The following is a 22,795-nucleotide window of genomic DNA, read 5'->3' as shown; positions in this document are numbered from 1 at the left end:
CTGGTTTTCCACTATAAATGAAGATTGATGCTCAGCAGCCAGCCCCCACTCCATTCCCTTGCAGCCTTTCAATTTCTGTCAAGTTCTAAATGCAAGATCACAGAAGATGAGGAAGGTCTATAGTTGCTAAATGATGTAGACTTTATATATATATCCTCATTTCAGCCTTTCTCATGTCAGTTTTCTAAAGCAGTTCAAGAGACAATGCTGACCTTAATTTAAGAGGTCTTTACAATACCCTGGGATGAGTGAGAGAGCTCCCATCACTTTTATAGCACCTTGATCATGTGAGATATACAGCACTGGTACCAAACCAGCAAAGCCTGTAAGCATGCAATCCTGGAAAGCAGGATTTAAAAACAAAACAAAACAACAACAACAAAAACTTCTCTAGACGGGCAGTTCATCTGTTAGGTAGATGTGAGGCCAGGTAGTAGATCCAAGTGATTGAAAAGGGGACAGCACAGAGACAGAGAGATGCTGGCATTACCATGGCAACAGCAGAATAGCAATTATGTGAAATATCACAGACAGAAATATATATATTACTTATTTTCACCTGGATTCTCATATCCTATGGCTTATTTTATTTATTTTATTTAGCTCTAGATATTACACACAAGGTCTGAATCTCTCTCTCCCCTTGCCTACCAATTCAATGAGAGAATTCATCAAACACCCCCCCTTGAATCGTGCAGGAGGAGATGGAGGATACAAAAGGAAAGGAAAGGAAATGTAAACTTCATATAAAAATAGGAGGAAAGAATGGGAAAAAATGAACAAAGATGGGAAACCTCCTGTACTGCATGCATGATGGACTTCTGGGGAGAGGACCTGGAAGTAAAGGCATTACTGGTCCTTCCACCTGCAGTTACTTGAACACGGATGGTCATGCTATCCATGCAGCACCACTTTTCTCACTGTTTGTTTTGCTAGGCTAGTTTTCAAAGTCTCTGGGTCTGGTCTGAAGGGTTTCAATATCCATTTTTATCCATAAAGGGAACTCTGTGCAGTTCAGTCAGGGGATGCTATGTGTCCAGGCTGGGTTCTGCTGGCAGACCACACAGCACAGGCTAATCCAGCCTGATGGACAGCAATCCTCCAAGCCCCATGATCAAGCCTATGTGCTATTTTCTAAGCTGACTGATGTCAGCTGACATCAGCTGTCTGATTGCAGACACAATTGTCTGATGCATCACTATGGATAATCTGCTTCAGCTGCTTGAAGAACGTTCACCAACTCCTTTCTGTTGCTCTTCCACGGCGCTGGGATGTGAAAGGAGCCTCACAAATCCCTCTCCGTACTGCCAGGCGGCCTCAAACTAAGTGGTCTTGGTGATGCTGCATCTGAGGACAGCTATCTGTAAACACCAGTTCTGTGACAGTTTCTTAGAGAAATGGGAAGCAAAGGAGACTAAATAGGATTTCAGTGGATGAAAAAATATATAATATAATTTTTTTTAATTCTCATGACAGTCTCCAAGATGGATAACAGTACATTCAACAGGATCAGAAAGACAACAATATAACAATGCTGGTTGTTGTGGGTAGGGGTTCCTTCTTTAAAACATAGGGGTAAAAAAAAAAAAAAAAAAAAAAAAAAAAAGGAATGAGGTGGAAGGACAAGGAGGAAATCCTGGTCCTGATCTTCATATCACAGCACAAAGACAGTATCTTGAAAAATTTTGTGAAATTAATTAACCAATTAATCACTGGTTATTATGAACCTAGCACTGCGTTGTCTTCTGCAGTCATTGATAGCCAGAATGTTTTCTTAAATGAAGAATAACACAGGGTATTGTAGCTATGCAGCAAAAGCTGCAGTCAAAAGAATAAAAAGTTTCCAAAAAAAACTTCCATTGAGAGTGGAAGGAACCCCATTTTGCTTGACTATTCCAACTCTTTCTTGCTTGAATCTCTACCTGTGTATGAGAAAAAAGACTAACTTCTAGCAAGTAGTATTTGTTGAGGGTAGTAAACAATGAATTGTGGTGGCACATGTTGTTGTACGGATATAGAACAGAGCTTATGCTCATAAACATCACCGTGCAATGCCCAAAAATGCAAGGGCAGGAATGGCACAAGCATATATTCTGTTTTATGGGGTGCTTTTTCTCATGTTGATGTTAGTATTAACATATTGGCAGCCAATATATTATTGATTATCAATCAGTGCATGTACAGACAGAAGAATAATGAGCTACTGTGTGGCTTTTCAAAGTCCATTTATGACTAGATGCAGTGACACAGAGCTGGGACCTGTTGGCATGAGATTCCCAGAGTCACCAGAACAAAACCCTACATTGCCTGTCCTGGGGGTGCCCTTCAGCAGTAGTGCCTCCATGGGCTGGCCTCATGCATGTGCAGCGACCAGGATTTCCATGCTCTGCCCAGTGCAAGCTTTGACTCGTTCCAAACCTAGGAGTTAATTTTGACAATATTAATTAATTCAATGTAATTTAGAATAATTTAGAATAATAAAATAATAATTTTGTTTGTTTCATTCTAAATGGATTCTTGAACTTCTCCTAATTTTTTTTACTAGCTTTCAATTTTTCGCCAGTGTTGCCATATTGCTTGCACTGGATCTAGCCTTTCACCAAGAGCAAGCCAGGTTAACACTACTCCGAATAGTGGTAAAAATGATGCACTGTACTGAATCACACAGGTACTTCAGTACAGCACATGGATGCCAAAATATAATCACCTGTTATAGCTCTCTTGACCAACGATTTACAACATTATGATAGTTTTGACAGGACATGGAGACATGCAATCAACATTAGAAGGCTTCATTGTACACCCATGCTCAAAAGCATCCCTCTAGAAAAATATTAAGAGATGATTACCTATTGTCTTTTTGGACTGACGTAGGGGGCAAGTAATGGCCACATATGCCAGCACTGACTTAAAATTGTTGAGGATTACAGTTTTCTCTAGCAAAGTCAAGTGGATTTATTGGAATAAAATAGCTGTGAAACAGTCTAATAAAGAGGTTTTTGCAATAGACAGTGCCTTAACTTAACTTCAACACTTCTTTAACTGCAAAGAGCCTTTTACAGTTAGGTAGATTCCAATGCATCATCAAAGTTGCTGATAACAGCTAGTTTGAGCATGAAAAATTATCTCTGTTATAATTCCATAAATCAGTATATCTTACTGTACTAGAAGAGGCTTGCAATCACTATAAATGGAACTAAAAGAGTGCCACTTTCTAGGTGGAGGTAAAGTTGTGAGGGAAATACTTTAACCATCAACATCTCCAAACAACAATGCAGCACTGCAGAGAGAGAAAGAAAAGGAAGAAAGGAAGAAAGAAGAGGGGAAAAAAAAAGATATTTTGCTGTCTTGCTGAATATTGTCATTAAACCAGCTATCCAGCAGGTTGACCTACATCTATTACTGTCTTTCCTCGTTAAAGAAAAAGACTTGCAAGCTTTTGAATAACAACATATTAAGTCTGCATCCAATTCAAATGGAAAAGATTACAAAACCAAACCTGTTTAAAACATTCAAACCATATTTATCCACTTCCATCATTCTTTCCATATTCAGTTCATTTTTTCTTGCCAAAACAAAACTGTTATGCAAGTTTTTATGCCTCATTTTGCATGTTCCTTCAAATACACTTCTATTAATTACTTTCCCTCTACCTTCCAAATTTAGCTGATGTCACTTTACTTTTTTAGCCCCAAACACTTTTTGCAGCCTGCTGTTTTTCATTTTTTTTTAAATTGGTTCCTACTAGAAATTTACAAACAATCCATTTGGCTAGAAATTACATGCATTTTTAAACAACATGGAAATTAGCCCATCCCTAGGGATCACAAAGGAAGTGCTGCAGCATTTGCAAGGCCCAGGCAGCAGGTTCTACATGGCTGCAATCAGGATCTGTCTCCTCAGACATCCTTTTGAGTCACTACCAGTCACCCAATATTACCAGCTTTTTCCAAATGTAATACTTGTTTTCAGCCCTTGGAGATGAACACCGAAAGCACTAAACAAATGACATTAATTAGCAATAAGCCTAGGTGGATATAGCTGAGGAGGACAGAAAGAGTCACCAACACATTTATAAGTGTTTTGAGTTCAGTTTGGCTTATATAATTCAGAAAATGAAAAGCTTCACTCTGAAATTATATAAGCTTATAAAAAAGACATAGCTTGTGGTTCAGGCTAGGACTGCCTCTGCCAGAAGTCAGAGGTCCTGAGAAATCTCTTAGAAAATTCATGCCTTGGGCTGACACTGTCAATGTGTTCTTTCTCAGATACCCATCCCATTTCGGTGAGGCAGGAGGTCAGACAGGTGTCTTCAAAGAACATATTTTTGAGAACAATATTTTGTGTCTCTTTGCACAGGAGTTTGAGACTATACTAATAGCAGATAAATGAACTTATCACAAATCCTCCCACTTTGAGTGTAACCTGAGTAACTTTCTTCCTATCAAAACAAGAATGCAAAGAAAAGACATGAAGTCTTTGAATGTTTTCACTTCCTTATAGTGCAAAGGCTTATAATATATTGAGTTTTAGGGGCAAAAGCATAAGTCACTGGTATTTCTGCTCCGTTTGAAACTGGGGCTACTGGAGATAATACATCCTGAGTCAGACTGAATCCTGATTTGGATTTGAAAGTCTGATTTTCAGTAGAGTCCTTATACAAACACAAGATTATGTTCACTAAAGTGCTAACATAATCAGCATGAAGATCTTGGCTGGTCCTGTGTTGGTAAGCAGCTACGCTGCAATGACAGACTAGTCATGTTTCCTCTCTGCTTGCTTAATTCATTTTTGTAGACATTGCCATGCTTCCTGGAGAACAGCAATGTGTTTTTAGCGCTTCAGGCAATATTTGATTCCCTGTTTGTGTGGGAAAACTAGTTATCTCCTCGTGAAGGAGAAAGACATGAGTCACTGCGTGGATCTAAGCAATTAATTTTGTCTCCCCATCAGAGACTGGGCCATGATGTTACAAAGCCATGCGTGACACCATGCCAGCACAAGAGGACACAAGGCCCCACGGTTACACTATGCCAGGCTGTGAGATCACAAGGCCCTGCTCTGATTCTCTTCTAGGCCATGATTTTAAAAAGGTTACTCATATCTCTTCAGTGCCACATTCCGAAAGAATGTGATTAAACTCAATCAACTTCACCTCTGACAATATAATGTAACAGTAAATAATATAAAGGCAACAACCCGTGATTAATAAATATCTGAAAATATATTTATCTGTGGGGTTTACTGAACTATTTATAATGGAGATGAAAATCTGCAGAAAAAAAAATTAAAAGTGGTACATTGGAAACAATTTCCTAAAATCAAGACCTCTTACTAGAAGAAATCAGGACTCCAAACTGCTATATACCTTTCTTCAACCAGGGATCTCAAAGCACTTCAGAGAGGACGATGGTAGTTTCATAAAGGAGCACCTACAGTGTGGAGGACCAAAGTGACTTGCCCTAAGATCGAGGCCAGATTGGCTTCTTATCTTAATATATCAAATATACATATTTTACTAAAAAAACAAGATCACAAATGAAGCCCTAACTCCTTAAATACTAGTTAAGGAACCTATCACCCATGAGTAAGCGCCTGATTTTATTTTTAACAGCATTATGTTCAATAAGACACAGAAACAATAGGATCTGTATTATAACAGATCCAAAATCATAATATTTTGTAGTCTCCTGATGTAGAAGAAATCTTTTGTATTTGAGATCATTAGCAGCCCAGCAATTGCAGCACTTGAGCTGAAATGTAATATCTACCTGGCATTATGGGTACAAATGTCATGCACAATGAAGATTTAAGGACAGAAGACATTTATTCTGTTGAAGACAACCAACAGATTATTTAAAATCACAAAGAAAATTAGATAGTTTCCTACAGTAACAAAGCACCCTAGATCACAGAAGCAAAATGTCTGAAATTTCAGACAAACAGTGCATTTCAGATCTTTTCGGTAGGTAGTCAGGTACTCATCAAGTGCATCCCACCCACAGGCTACACAGAGGGGACAAGGGTCAAGAAAAAAAAAAAAAGAGAGAGAAAGAATAAGAAGGAGAAAAAAAAGGAAGCAAAATTTGTGAAGTTTTAATAGAAATAACAATTTTATATAATTCAGAACTATAAGGTTGTAAGTTAGGGTCTGTGTAAAGATATGGGCATTTACTTAAAGAACCAGCTTTCTGTTTCATTTGTAGTACAGAATATATACATTTGGGCAGGAAATCATTCAGAATACTTCATTTCTATGAACATTCATCACAATTTGTCTATTTTGGCTTTATAATGTTAGCCACTGCAAATAGCACTCAAAACACAAATTAAAATGTTTAATTGAAGCCGCAATAGTCATTTTTGGAAAGTACAACATTAAAGTGCTCAAAATATCAAGGGAAGCCAAGACACCTGAATGAGAAGCCAGTTGAGGGAAGGGAATGTCCCATTCTAGTCTGTGCTCAGACCTCACCTCGAGTACTGTATGCAGGCTTTGGCACCACAGTATAAGAAGGCCATAAAACTGTTCGACAGCATCCAAAGGAGGGCTATGAAGGTGATGAAGAGTCTAGAGGGCAAGACACATGAGGAGCAGCTGAGGTCCCTTGGTTTGCTCAGCCCAGAGCAGAGCAGGCCGAGGGAGGCCTCATGGCGGCCTGCAGCTCCCTCACGAGGGGAGCGGAGGGGCATGCTGAGCTCTGCTCTCTGGGGCCAGCGACAGGACCCGAGGGAACGGCATGGAGCTGGGACAGGGGAGGGTCAGGCTGGGTGTTAGGGAAAGGTTCTGCACCCAGAGGGGGTCGGGCACTGGGACAGGCTCCCCAGGGACGTGGTCACGGCCCCGAGCCTGCTGGAGTTCAAGAAGCATTTAGACAACGCTCTCAGACATAGGGTCTGGGTTTTGGGTGGCCCTGTGCAGACCTAGGAGTTGGACTTGATGATCCTTGTGGGTCCCTTCCAACCCAGGATATTCTATGATTCTTTAAGAAAGTGAAGCTTTAAAGTTCTTAGAAGGTTGAGGAGTACGTGGTAACTACATAAACATATCCTCACGTGCACATATGTTGGGCCTCAAGACGTTTAGGAACCCAATTCTAAACAACAACTTCAGCTGCCATTACAAGTAATACTGAAGTCATAGCAAATTCAAAAGCAATTTTGATTTTCTTTTCTCAAGTGACACCATATAGCTCTGGGATAAATTACTTTCAGGTGCTTTAAATGTAATTTAAAACATACCACTCGTGATAAACAAAACATTATTGTTTATGAATGTTTTATAATGATATTCTGGAAAAATACATCTTTGCTCAGATGATAGCAAAAAGAAGGAAAGACTGAAAAAAAATTCTCTGGAATAGTAATACTTTCCAGGTTACTGGCATTAGGTCACAAGATTGCAACAACCATTGTTTCTTAACACCCTGCAATACAGTTAAGAAAATGACAACAACCTAAAATATCTTCAACAACTCCAAAAATTATTCTGTTTTATTAAAATATTAATAACTGAAACTTATTTCCCAAAATGGATTAAATGTGATTTGCATATCTGCTAAAATCTGCAGTAGCTGGGAATATAGAAAGAACAAATAAAGAGAAATTAGACTTACCAAGTTTTGTACCACTGTATTCACCTCAATGAATATACTGATAGCACCGATTAGTATTTTATGATTAGCTAAATTTATTTCCAGTCAAGGTTGCGACCTGGGCTACCAGCCTGGCTGGGCTCTGCGAGCAGACAAAGAAGAAGGTGATTTATTTGTGCATGTGCTAAATGGGTGGCCCAGGACTAGAGAAGTCCTTGCAGTGTCCTCACAGTGTCCCACTTGTTGCTGTGCAGAAACCTCTGGAGGCCCAAGCAGGACCCTGATAGCAGCAGCTTTGTGAGGACTATAACCAAGATCCTCTTTTCTTTGCAGGATTTGTATGGTTTAACCCCAGACATGCACACCCTGACATCAGCTCAGCGTGACCCTGGATGTGAAGCCACAGCCCATCATGTGAGGAAAAAGGCCTGAAAAAGGAGTGGAAAGGGATGGAGCATCACAGCTTCTCTATGGAATACAACGTCTCAAGTCTCACCACCACGATACATAGCTGCACTTTGCTCCCTATTCCAGAAGCTTTTCTAAGAAATATATTTATGAAAGCAGAAAAAATAAAAGAAAATGGCTCTGTGAGCTAAGGGAGAATGATCTAGAGTCTGCTGCCTTACGCATCTGAGTTACCTCCTTTGTAGAAAGGTGCTTTGGCATCCCTGGCTTCTGGTATCAACCAGTTCCTTGGGACAGAGAGTTCATTTTAATTTGATTTTGTTCATGCACACACACAAATGTTAACACTTTTTTTTAGAACATAGAGAAAGATAACTCATTTTTCAGTGCCCCAGGGCACACCCAGGTAGTCTGCTTCTTTCTTCAAGCTTTCTAACAGCACAGAGGAATCAGATAGCCTTTGTTTATAACCTGAAAATAAAATTAATGTCCCCTTTCTTGAATTCTTAAATTGTCATTTGACTCCTAAACTGAGTCTCTAAAAGCATTATTTTCCCTCCTCTGCTTAAAATTAGAAAAGCATTAGATCTCAATGGAAAAATTCAATTTTTCAAAGCATTACTAAAATACGTGAAAGACCGTCAGCAAGTAAGAGTAAGATTTTAAACATTTTCCTATGAAAGAAATTCTCACTTCATCAGGAGTGAAGCTGCAGTGAAATACAAGTTTGCCCTGAGAAGCAGCACTGCCCAGAGCAGCTCTGGAGATGATTTTGGGGAAAACCACAAGGTATTTTGTTCTTTTGTCTGGGGAAGTAGAAGCCAGGGCCCTCCTGCTCTGCCCTTGCCCAGGGCAGGCAGAAGGGACACTTTCAGTGTCTCCCTGCACCCTCCCCAGGTAGGCTGCACCTGGGGCAGAGGAGACAGTGAAACAGGGGAAGGTAATAAAATGTCGGGTTGTATCACCTCCCAGAAAAACACCCTTGCTTTTCTTAACGGGAGCACCAGTACCAGTGCCAAGGAGGGTAACAGCATAACACAGCACCATTTATTCTTGGCTCCTTACAAGAGGATGCAGGAAACTCATTTGATTACAGGCAGCTCTGCACTTTATTGCACTTGATTTCTTTCTTATTCATGAATCGATGAATAAATTCAACTTCCCAATATCATCAGAACAATCCCAAAACACTTCAGAACTAAAGGAGTCGCGTGATATAGCTGAGATATATCTTAGCAGCCACAACATTGTGCTGATAGAGACTGAGTATAGACATGCCCTTTAAAGCCTGAAGGGAGGAGAAGCACTGATGTTTCTGTTTATGAAATTAATAGGTCCAAACAGCATAGCACACTGAGACATCAGGCTATTAGCAGGAGCCCTGCTGGCAGCCCATTTAGAAGAAGAAGAAAAAAAAAGTAAACAACACATAACTGTGACAGCCGATTAGGTTGAGGGTTTTTTTTTTTTCTTTTCCTTTTTAAAGTATATAGAGAACTCAGCAATCTATTTCAATGATTGCTTTCTCCAAGCCTAAAAATAATATACAGTCCCGTATGTCTGTACTTGGCCAACAGCTCAGGCCAAACGCCCAGAAGATGTAAATGACACAGCTCCCTGCTCATGGGGCCAGTGTAGGACCTGACCATAAACAGCTTGGTGGCAATGGGCAGACAGATGGCTGCATGGGTAACCAATTGCTTGATATGTAGTTCTCCAACAGACTAGGCTAAAATTCTGACGTTCATATTCGTTTTATGGGACCTGCTGAGTTTTTTTTCCTTTTCAAAATAATTGACCTGTTATTAGTAGATTATTTTTTCTACAGTAATGACCAGAATTTGGGGAAAATGCTTTATGGTGGTGAAATACCAAAAAGAAAATACACAAAACTGATCACCAGATGTCACTGTCTCGTCATTCCAATACGGCCAAAAATATAAATCTGTCAGCAGAAAACAAATGAACAGGCACACAACCAAGAGAGAGGAGAAAAACTGGAATATGAAGAAGACAGACTTTTTTTTCCTGTCCTTGGTAGATGTCATTCATTACCTTATGGTTTTAGAAACTTAGGGCTCTCAGTGACACTGGTGTGAGACAGGTCTTTACAGTCAAGATAACCATCTCGGATGGCTTCTGAGTAGCTTCTTCCATTGCATGTCTTTTAGGAAAAAAACAAACAAACAAAACAATTTTTGTGAATATATATTATAGGGCTAGAGGTCTCAGGGACTGCTAATGTTGAAGGAACTTCATCAGGAGAGATGGTTATGCTGTCACGTTGTCCTGGGGCACGCTGTGGTTCACATCACAGGTTTTTTGGGGCAGGGGCTGAGCTCTCTGGGGTTTCGAACACTAGTGCCTTCCATGAGAGGAACATTTTATGTGGCAGAATTGAAACCCCAGGTATGTGACTTTGAGATCTTAGGTATTCTTTCCACCGTTTTGGAAGGTGTTGTATAATGCTTTCAAAGACACAGGGCATAGGATAACTGGGACTATTAGCTTGAAATCAGCAGCCTAGAAATTTGAGTGGACGTCTACCTGTACTTGCTTTTATCTTAGATAATGTGGTCAAATTCACACTGAGAATTTCTAAAGTATCTATTCAGGCAGCAGGTTCTTTGGGGAAAGGAAATGGTTCTTCCCGTTATTTAAGAGCAGCATGCTCACAACCCCTTCCTACCTGTCCCACAGATGAAATGACTCATTTTATTTGAGCTAAGAATATGTCTTCTACGTAACTGCTATACCAGGCAGGGGGCTCTTTATGCTAAGTGCTTTGCAAACACAGGGTAAAGACACTCACTCTGATCAGTGCCTTGGAACTTGAACGCAAAAGGCAGAGAAAAAGGATTTTTAATCTTTTAAAAAGAATGAAGGAATACAGAGCAGGAAGGGTAGTGGTCACATTTCCAAAAGCGATCATCAGTTAACACATCTTTCCTGTTTCCAATTATTTTAAAGTGTCTGTCCTTTAGCAATCTCACCAAGATCATATAGCACCTCCTCATTAAAACTGACAAGTTTTAATGGGAATTCCAAGTCCCATAATATGCCATCTACTTTTAATACAGTCTTTTATATTTGAAAATCTCAAAATGATTTAAACCAAAGCCAAAGATTTAATGTCCATTTAAAAAGTGGGGTTTCTGAGACTTCCAACCAATTTGCCTACCATGACCTAGAAGACCAAGTGCAGAGCTGGGGATTGAATCCAGTTTTCCTGGCTCTGCATCTACTGTTCTGCTCAGACCAGCCCCACTGACAAGTCATAATTTTATCTTCCAGAATAAGATTGAAATTTTATGGGCTTGTAAGGAAGTCTTTGGATGCTATTCTTCCATAAAGATGGTACATGGCTATAATATGCTAAACTGCTGAAAATCTCCATGTAAAAACTGTGTCTTAAAGGTTAGGATGCCTAGTAGATGTTATCTAATTACAGATATTTTTTTACACTTTAAAAGACAAGAGGTATCATATACAGAGAACAAATAACGTAATGTCTCAGCATATGAGCTGTCAAAAAGGTGAAACAGAAGCCTCCCAAATTCATCCTGATGAACAGTAGCCTAACCAGCATGATAAGAGAAATGGCACACCTCTAAATGAGCAAAAATGTCGTGTACATTTTACCAACGTTACGATGCATGTGCCAGCCTTATCAGTCAATCTCCATCAATGTCCTTCTCTCACTCCTGGGTCTGCTTTAGAGAAGCCGTTGCTCTAAGAGAAACTGCATACACCTGAAGGGAGTCAGACTTGATCAGCTTATGGTTGGGAACTCCCAGCTTGGCTGATATAAGGTTAAGTGCTACTTAACGTGCCAAGATGTAGTACTAAGGACTGCTGCCTTTATCCATGTTCAGCTTATGCTTTAAAAATTACTTCTAGTTCACTATCCAGTGACAGATATACGTATGTAATTAACTCAGAAACAGGTAGATGGGGATGTTGCTTAGTCACTCAGGATAAGCTTGTCTACCTTGTGTTTTGTTTTTTTTTTTTTTTTTTCCCCTGGAGTTTATTCTCTACTTCCTATTCCAAAGGAAAAAAAATGGTGCTGTATCAAAATGCACTATGCTTTTACATAGTAAAATGTTGGTTATAGTGGATTTTTGTGATGTTGTCATTCCAATTTTTTCAACTTGATCACAGATTTTCAGGACAAAAAATCTTTCATTTATTATAGGAAGTCTTGCCTCAATAATGATTACAGCACCAAGGCTACTTTGGAGTTAGGTATGATATTTTTTTTTGCATAGCTTCAGAGTTAGCATTGGTCCTGAAAGTTTCCTTAGTGTATCTCTGTGAAATGTCTGCTGTCACTAGTAAACGGTTGCAAGTTAAGTTTTCTTGCTTAGGACAAGCACTTTTATAAAAGTAACTTGCACTTACTGCTGTAAAGGTACCGTACGTTGCTACAATTCAGAGGCACTCGGATTGACTCAGAGTAGACATTAAAAAGCTGAGAAGGAACTTAGATTGTCTATTAATTTATGTCTTTCTGGAACGAAGTAAAAGCTTTCTAGCTTGTAAATGTTACAGAAATGCATACAATTATTAGTTTTTTTTTTTTTTTTTTTTACATGACAGTTTTACCTCCATTAAAGCCCTGGAAAACCGTCAATATTTGCCAAATGGAAAAGACTGAAATGTTAGAGAGAAATATATTGAGCAATTTGATAAATTATGAGGGGAGAAAAGCCACAAAGCTTTTCTGATTACAATTTTACATTCAGTTCTCATAGTAACACCTAGAAATTTCAATCAAGTTACAAACCCAGCCTGATAGGCACTGTACAATAATATAGGAAGTGACATCTCCTGTCCCAAAGAGATCAGCATATTATATCATCTGATTTAGAAGATGCAGTAATTACATTAAGTGTGAAATTTGCCCTTAATGCAGCTGAGACCTTTGCATTGGTATCCAAGGAATGAAATTCAGTGCTGGTATTTAGTTACACATTCTCTGTCAAATGCCTTTGAGAGCTGTGGATATTCATGGTGTATCCCAATGTCATTTCAGATGACCTATCTTGTTTTCAAACAAACAGCAAATGAAGTAACATTTATTTAAAAAAAAAAAAAAACTTGAAAAATTATTTTTTCCTGATAAGATCATCTAGAAAGAGCTAGTATCCATGGGGTCTTTAAGGTGGTCTTGTATAGTAAGTACATTATAAGCTTCACTGAGATCTAATGGAAAGCACCTGGACTGAATTAGATGACACAGAATTTGAAGTGAAGATTTAAAATGGTTTAAAAAAAAAAAAAAAAAGGAGTAACCGAGGAAGGTGTGTGACGATAGAAATGTCCAATTACCATGTCACTCGGAGTCAGAGAGAACAATAAAAAATTAAGTGGCTAATCCTTTAGGGGAACTGTTAAATACTGTAAGTTTTAAAAGGGCTTAATGTTTGTCTCCTTTTCAGTTGGAGTCAACAAAAGTGTCACCACTGTCAATGGAGAAAAATGTGTCATATCATTCAAAAAAAAAAAAAAAACAAAAAAACACCACTGAAAACTGTAGAATCACCTGCAGGAAACGCATGCAACCTTCCATTTCCAAGTCTGCTAGTACAGGGAAAGTACTTACAGCCCTTTGTGTAATGAGCCAAGATGTCAGCCTCAGGTCTCAGGCTTTCCAGGGACCTACACGCAGACCCTTCAGCCACAGCACCTTGTACCCAACTCTTTGAAAGTTCAGGGAACCACCTGCTTCCTAGTGTTTATGAGAGTATAGGGGTTTAAATGGCTTGGAGTAGACAGAAGATGGTGACAGCAACCTCAGTTCAGTATTGGTAAGTCCTCGCTTCAGCAGCACTTTAGAACTTGCTGAAATACTTCACTGTCTTGGGGACAAAAGTAAAACACAAGGCAGAAGGGATCATTCTGCATCAAAAGGTCAAATTCTCTTCTGTCACAAGAACCATGCCCCTGAGTCCTCTCCTCTGGGGCACTGTGGTCTATCTTAAGAAAAGTTGGTCTCTTTTCCCTTATTCTGATAGCAGAGCTGCTGCTGCACCTTAGTGCTCTGGTGGATAGGAACGTGCTTCTAAACTGCCACTCTGAAAGTATTAATGACTTGTCTGTAGCCATTCGTTCTTGTATCACCATTATCCTTCTCCCTGCCTGCAGTTTCATTTCCATTTAGCAATCATGTTCCTATTCAGACTTCAGTCTGTGAGACTGCATGAGACAATCCCTAGTTTCCTCCTGTATGATCAACTCTCCATCCTCCTAATTATATTAGTAATCTTTTTTTTTTTTTCTTTTCCCTCCTTTTCTGATTTTAGGTTGTCTTTCTTGAACATAAATGTAGAATTGCAAAGATATTTCAGATGAGACCATATCAGTGCTTTGTTCAGTGCTTTTACACTTCCCCACTCTAATGGAAATTTGTCTCTGTTACATATTAAGTGTTTAATGTACTTATCCTGCATGGCCTGCATGATGCTGCAAAGTACCAACCTCCTTTTAGAGCAGGAAGGTGGAAATTAGTACTTATAGGAAGATCCAGATGTGGTAATTAGATCAATCCAACGTGCACTATGTTTTCACTTCCTTCCTGCTCCACTGAAAATAAATTTTACCTTTAATGAATATATATATATATTTATATATATATATGTATAGGGAAGGGGAGGGAAAGCATTTGAATGCTGGTGTCATTTAAAAGTACTGTGAAAAATATGCATTAAAATGTCATAATATTTTCTTTAACACCATTAAACATTCTAAGAATTCAATCAACATAGTCATTGCAATTACATAATTAAAACTCAGAACGAAATAGTATAATTGCTGTTTTATGACCATCATTACATAACGAGTGGTTTTATAGCAATGTCAGCTAACTCTGGATTGGTGTAATTTAAAAAAGTTGTTGATTTCCATAGTACTACTCATGATTTGAACCAGAATACTTCAAAAAAAAGAGGAACTCTGTTAAAAATCTTGTTTGGGGTTTCTTCTTTTAAAAGATCTGAAGTACAAGGGTTCAATAAAAGTCTAAGAACTCAAGAGCTGTAGAGTTTTTAGAGACATAAACAGTGAGCTTCAAGCTGATAAAATAATACAAATGTTCAGTTCAAAGTGATTTTTAATGAAGACGATAAGCCCCAGAAAGTACAATTTATGGGCAATATATAACTTAACTTAAATCAGCAGTTCAATCATGGAGTCTCTGCCTCCTACACACCGGATTACGTGCTGTGCATCTCAAGATCTGAAGCATAAAAAGCACAACCCAAGGAAGAGAAGGAGAAAAAAAATCTTTATGTGTTTATTGTGCCTCAAATATTGGCTCAGCTTGAGAGGCTTTCCGTCCTATAGCTGCCTCTTGTAGCTACTCTTTTCTTCTGTCCCTATGCTGTGACTATCAAGCACTGTGAAGGCGGTAGAGCACCGCCAGGTCTGCTTTCTTTCTACTGTGTGGGAGTTGATATAGGGCCAGTTAACCCCTCTAGTTTTAGGTCTGTTTTGCTTAAGAATAGCATTAAGAGCTCTGAAATGAACGGTAGCAATTCAGCAATGTATACAGATCCTTAAGACAGCATTTCTGGGCATTGCAACAGAAAACAATAGTGGCATTGTGCTTCCACTTTTCCTTAGACCCCATACAATCCCAACTGCACAAATATCCTCCTGTTATACAGCAATCAGTCAGCAATTGTTGGTTGCGTAGATAAACTAGAACCAACAAACCAAACTCTGGTAAGCACACGCAACACCAAGCACAGATCTCATTGCAGGCTATGAATCTGAGAAAGTGGGTAAATTTTGGAGGGGTTAGCTAGCACAGTTCATCTAGGCTCGGTAGGGTAAAGCTGGCTAAAGTATGTCTACATAAGCACCAGTCAGATCTTTGACTGATGTGCAAATGCATTTTTGGACCATCTCTTTCACTGTCACTTGCCAAAAAAGGCATAAGCTATGGTTGCATGAAAATCTCATCTATTCTCGTTTCACAGACTATGCGTTTTCCTGATGTCGGTGTTTGGTTTTAATGTGCCAAGAGGAACAAAACCACAGATATGTCAATGAAAAAGAGGTGCACATTACCGAATGTCTTACTAATGGAAGCTACACTCAAAAATACTTAAAACATAAGAATATTGTAGTATTGGGATCATCATGAATGTTCAGAATACTTCTCAAATTTGTTGATATTGTAATAATAATAATAAACAATTCACTTTCTATGCTATAGTGAGATATTTCTAATAAGAAACATTACACTAAGGGAATCAATGGCAAAATTGCATTCTATGGGTTAACTAAATCAAATTCCAGTTTACAGTATGCAGGTATTGGGGAACAGAGGAGTTGCCTCTTTAACAGCACCCACTTACCTAGAAGGCTGCATGTGTTCTGTTCTTCAAATAAACCACAAGAGCTTCCTCTATATACACTTCAAGTGTTCCTAAGAGAATGTTTGCCCTGCGACAGTGGGTGGTAAATGCTTATTTATGACTAAGCTAAAGACACCATCATCTTCAGAACATGAGACCTTCACAAGTAAAACAATCTGATTAAGGTTAATGAGTCAATTAATTTTGCACCTGGTATCATGATTAGTGGGTAACATTCTGCACTTTTTGTCCTACAGAAGTAAAAACAACCCAAAACCCAAAACAGAGCCATTTGGGTTAGAAGAAAATACCGTCATCTCTGCACCTCCTGAACTTTAAATCAAATCAAAGCTAATGAAATATTTAGACAGTTGTTTTCTCACCAGTATTACAACACTGAATGTTCCACTGATTTATTTATTTATTTTTGCCAAAGCATCAACAAAGCTTAGGGCATATGTGTAATATCTGAAGGTAATGTCGTCTTCTGGGTTGGCACCAGAACATTTTCATTGCCTTAGCATACGTGCAATTCGCCCCATCCACAAGGCTGCATTTGCCAATATAGCAACAGTTTTGAAGTATCGGTATCAAAACCCTACACTTTGCAGAACTAACAGAATCAATACAACAGTTTTAATTTGATTCTTATTGAATAAATGTTCCACTTCGTGGGTAGGGGAAGCCTTAAGATCTTGCTTCATTTGCTCTTTTATTACCTAATGTTACAATCTTTGATGGATATTCACAAGTGAATGAACTTTTGGCCCTTTGGCAAAGAATAAGATTAATTTGTATATGCCTCTTGCATTCAATGTCTGTATTTATTTGCAACTCTGATGTCTAAACACACTCAGAAAAAAAGGTCTCAGCAGTTCCTTTATCTAAACTGCGACTCTAAACTGTTGACTGACATAGTGCAAATGGTATCAGGTGTCATGTTCAGTCCTAAATGGAATTCTAGTCAAATTTGCCTGATCTCACTGCCAGTAAAACACTTTAAATCTGGACTCCCATAGTTAAGCTTGCTTTTCACTATCTCTCATCCATTATAGACAGCTGCCTCTTGGCTATAAGTTATTTTAAAAGGTTATTAAATGTGTAAAGCTTTATATTCATATTTAAAAGGAGATGACTCTGTTGATGTAAAGATGTAACCTTTAATATTTCACCCTGTGTTTAGTCAAACTGTGCGTCAGCCTACACAACAGGTTAGTTCTCCCCATGCTAATGCTGCTTGCCCATGAAGAGATTTGACAAACAGAAATATTTATCAATCAACAAACAATTGCTTCATTAAAAAAATTGTCTTTCTCTTAGCGCATATTAAGTCTGATATGGAGGCTCTCTGATTTCTCTGCCTTGGACTCCTATATTTTCTTGGTTTTAGAGCTAGATTTACATCACACAACATATTGCATAGGAGGTTTTTTTTATTATTATTATTTGTTTGTTTCTTTTCAAAAGAAAGTTGAGGAAAACAATAAAAGAGAGCCCCACTACTCTTCAAAGCCAATATACTTCCTGGAAAATCCCACAAGTCTTCAGTTATTCTATTGATTACACATTTCAGTTTTTCCATGTAAGCTACATTATAAATTATTTGCAATAACAATTCTGACTGTGAGAGCAAGATGGAACTCTGGTGTCCCCATTCCAGCCCACAGAGCCAGGCTGAGTTCTGCAGCTAAAGACAGCACTGAACACCTGACCGAGGCCTTTCTCAACTCTGATGGTAATGAGCATGGTTTAAAAAAAAAAGAACAAAAAAAAAAACAACTGCATTTCAAGCCAAATACAATATACTTCAAAGCTCAATGCCTGGATTTGGCTGTGAAGAGATGCAGCAGAATGAAGCAATGAAGACTAATTGCTGTGCATAACCTGAGTGCTTAGTACATAAGGAGCCATTGTGAGGATCTATACTCAGCATATTTTCCTGTTCCTTTTCTGCGCTGTAATCGGTGTCTTAATATATGCTAAAATCTAGCTGGATCCATTCATTCATCTATCCTCTCAGATCCATAAACATGCACTCCTCTGAATTTGATACTCTGCATTTTGTTTTCTTTCCTGCTTGAAAGGGGTGCATAGTGCTTGAAACAGTACTTGCATAGTGCTTGAAATGTTTGCATAGTATGCAGCAAGAGATTTCTGTAGGAAAGTTATTGTTCAGGATCTTTAGGTGCACCTATTCAAATGTGAATGTATAGGTGTGTATTGAGGCGTCTTTCCACATATCTTCCTACATTTTCTAGCATTTAATAACTTACTTTAGAAGCAGAAGCACTCTATGTAGTGGGAGCCAAAAAGTACATTTAGTGAATTCATCTAAGAGAAGTGTGCTGTTTAATAATAATATGTAGACTAATTAATGTAAATGCAATGGTGAGAATACGCTGACAGCATTGAAGTTAATGATCCAGCTGCAGTATCATTTCCATCACTGTAATATTGGGGGGGAAAAAAAAAAAAAACTTGTCTCTCTGCATCTTGGAATGGCATTTTGACTAAGTGTCGTGCAGAGCCAGATACACAGCCTGTCTATAGTTTCGCAAAGACCACCGTGTGATTTTACCATGGAATCTGGGACAATAGCTAAAGTCTTGAGTAAAATGTGACAAAGAGTTTGTGTTATGCCAGACATAGTTTCCAAACCTTGTGATTCAATGGCACAGCTTCCAGAGGCCCAGTTCTCCATCCCAGTTTTCCTGTTGCTGACTTCCTTCTTCCTGGTTGGCCTACACTGCTAGCTCCAGGAAATTCTGACATCCTCCGTGGTGACTCAGGGGTGGGAGCTACCTAAGCAAGGTGGTAAATCCAGCTCCTGACCTATTTCCATTCCTCATCCCCCAACTTCTACTTGGTAGGAAAGTAATTTTAAGAAATGTAGATCTTTGACCAAGGGTCAATCAGTTTTAGACGGAAGCAGAAATTCGCACAGTTTTACTGTACAAAACTACCTCCTCCTTTATTGTTTCATTCAATTTCAGCAACTAATCTCAAATGCTACTCAAATGCTTTTACTACAAGTATAGGACAAAAAGTCTACCTTATAAGAAGCTAAATTCACACTGCCTTTTAACCATGTACAGGTCTAGTAATTTCAATGGAGACTTACTGTTTTACAGGGGTGAAGGTGGCAGTGTATGGCAGATGTTTCTTGATAGAGAGATGACACTTTCAAAAATATCTAGGCATTGTCATTTGCAACTAAACGATGCTGAAGGCATCTGACAGGATTTTCAAAAGCAGGCTTTGAAGTCAGTAGGAAGTAGACACCTAAACATTTTTAAAGCCTAAAAGAAATTTAACATTTAGTGTCTAAACACCTAAAGATCTTTGAAAAACATCCTGTAAGAACCTATGTCCCTTTAACTTTCAATAAAAATTTAGCTCAGAACTGCAAAACTGTTCTTTCAGAAAAGGACCCTGAAAAGGTTTCAGCCCCTCTCCGGAACAGTACAGTGCAGTGCAGAGACACCGAGCCACCGCACGAGCAGGCACCTGTGGCAGTGAGCTGCCTTTGCTCAGCACTGTGGTCTGTGGATCACAGGGCAAAGATCTTGACCAAAAGAATTCTTATGAGAAAAATAAATGCTACTACTTTAAAATTAAGCAGCATCTATAGCCTTTCTTCATAATTAAAATTTAAGATAAGAAGAAAAAAAAAAAAAAGCCATTCTAGAAGTGTGAATAAATTAATAAAAAAATCTGTATGGAAACTATTTCTTCAGTACCTTTTGGATGTTGGAAGACATACTGAGTAACACGAGTATTTACAACTTTCTAAAGAAGAAAGCCAGCCCTCTTGCAAGACTGACCTGGAGCATGAAAGACAAGGTGCCTTCTGCCTAAGGATTCGCTATCATCAAAACCTCGGTAGTAGTTGTGATGATGACAGGCACAGCAGAAGGGAGTGCACATGCCTTATATTGTTTTTATTTGTTTGTTTTTTGATAATATCAGTGGGGAAAAAGGCACATATTTTCCCTGTTTGGCAAAGTAAGCAGATGTGCTGCAAAGTTTCCTAAGGAGCTCTTCTGTTGAATAAATGCTTGTCATTTCTGCTTAATTACTTTTTTTTTTCTCTCTTTTTTTTTGACAAACTATTCTTCAGACAAGGCATAAGATCTGAAGCACGGGCACTTTTAGACCTTTTTGTGCATATGTGTGGCAATGAAGGGTTTTGAAAATCAAAAATTTGCATCAGCAATGCAGGATGCTCTCAAGAAAAATGAATAAAAGAATATGGTGCTCCAAGTGGCCTAGAGAACAGAGCAGCTGGCGATGAGCTTTTGGTTTATTTCAGCAGGAGTATTTTCACTGCTAATTGTTATGATTCAGAATGCGGGACAGCACTTTATGAGCAGAACAAAACTACAATGAAAACAACAGGGCATAATGCCATCGGTTAGTGTTTCTAATTCACCATCTTACTGAAGCAGGGCTAGGATTTGTGTACAGCCATGACTCACAAATCTATTTAGCCTCCAAGATACTTTTTTCACAGTGAAAATGAAGCTCATATGTTCAGGCCTGTCTTGAGCAATGCCGGCATATATTCCTTCTCTACTTAAGTACAGCTCACTTTAACCATTTTAAGATTTCCTTCCAGCTACAAGTCTTGCAAAAGGAAGGCTACTTAGAAAGAATAAAAAATGGCACACACGTCTGGCCGTCTTGCCTAAAGCCCCTCAATCACAGCGTTGCTTTGAAATCACAGTAACTGGCTGCATTGGCTGAGTGACTGAGAGAGGTGGCAAGGCCCCTGGCAGACAGACCTTTTCCTCTCCATGGTTTTCACTATGACCAGACAATTATTGTGAAGATCATACTCTAGAGACAGATTTTCTGGAAATCTCAGCTCCATTTTAAATTCCAAAATAGATGTACAGATTCTAAAAAGTGCCCAGAGATGGAAAATACTAAACACAATATAAAGCACTGCAATAAAATAAATATAATAATAATAATAATAATAATAATAATAATAATAACAACACATTCTGGGAGAAAACAGAATAATCAGTCTGTTTTTCTTTTTTCCTTTCTGTTACTTGTGTTTTCACTGACAAAGCATGGCACTCAAATGTACATGGGTCTATTTGTGAATGACCTTCATGGACAGTTCTTCTTCTGTTGTTGGAAAAAATTAGCAGAAAGAGGGATCAAAAGCACACCATATACCATGCAGTCTCACCTTTCAATAGAATATTTGGTTTCAGGGGGAAAAAAAAAGCAATTTTAAAATTAATTTTTTTCAGCTGAATAAAAAAGAAAACAAACCCATCAATATGTGGAAATAATGTTGCATCATCTCCACTTCTCGTGAGCTGGCTGGGAGTCCCAGTTATAAATATTTCACATCACACCCAGGAACTCTTGCAATATATCACAATAATTTAGTGCAAGAAAATAACTGTAGGTGACCTGGAACATAAAGCCCAGCTGCTGGAGGGGTTTGGAAATATGCAGCACTCAGGATGTTGTATCTGCAGATAGGATTTATATTTGTGCATCTTAACAACTGAAAGGTTAAAAAAAAAAAAAGTTTTTATCTGCTAGTCAACTCAGCTACACATACGCAATGTGTATGAACAGATGATAAATGGTAAATATATTTACCATAGGGAACTCCTTCAGAGAACAAAGCAAACACAGGCCCTCGTCCACATTTCAGGTAACTCTCACAGAGCAAGAAAACAAACAAACAAACAAACAAACAAAACAAATCTAAGCATCTTTGACTAAATAAGGGGAAAAAATGACGAAAGAATCCAGTCTATGTGCCAACAATTTTACGGATATAGGTAATTTTCTACACAGTGCTCAGTTACCATGGTGATGGACATGAATCAGATTAGATAATTTCTTCACTCCCGAAAACCTTCTACTGAAGTCAACGGCAGGTTTTCCAGTTGATCCACAGTGTTAGGCCCATGTTTGTTATGTTTCCCTCTACAGGACAAATATATGAAAGATTAAATGGCGACACGCGCAGATGATAACATCGTCCGAGGGAAAGATGAGGAGGTTTAAATGTTACTTACAGACTGGCCCCAAAGACCACTCTAATCAAAGGGAAAACACCAATTAATCGCAGATAACTCTAACAGAGCCCCATGAGGGCGTGAACTCCTGCGCTGGGCGGGTAGGAGGCAACAGGGAGGAGAGAGGATGGGGCAAAGACAGAGAATTAAAAGAGTGGCTGAAACTCTTGTCATGAATTCCCTCTGTCAGCTGAAAGATGGTTACTGGTGGGTAACATGTCCTCAGCCTACGCAAAGGGCAAAATACGTTGGCTTAAAATTTAATTATTCAGCTATGAAGAAATAAAATGACTTGCCCTAAATCATGCAAAGTAGGAGGAGCCACATGGTGCCCTGAAGCTAATGTCTATGTCATTTCAGTATTGCAGGCTTC

The 22,795-nt window shown here is 38.7% G+C and overlaps 1 long non-coding RNA gene across 1 annotated transcript; it reads left to right on the top strand.

Annotated features, from left to right (window-relative positions):
- Nucleotides 1–4,962: 4,962 nt before the first annotated feature.
- LOC121079786 lies at nucleotides 4,963–8,014 on the top strand. The gene is made up of 2 exons (XR_005825172.1): nucleotides 4,963–5,093; nucleotides 7,929–8,014. It is a non-coding gene; the product is annotated as an uncharacterized LOC121079786 (long non-coding RNA).
- Nucleotides 8,015–22,795: the final 14,781 nt, after the last annotated feature.

Source organism: Cygnus olor, chromosome 17 (assembly GCF_009769625.2).
Source record: "Cygnus olor isolate bCygOlo1 chromosome 17, bCygOlo1.pri.v2, whole genome shotgun sequence".
NCBI classification, from domain to species: domain Eukaryota; kingdom Metazoa; phylum Chordata; class Aves; order Anseriformes; family Anatidae; genus Cygnus; species Cygnus olor.
This window is presented reverse-complemented; position numbering and strand designations above follow the sequence as displayed.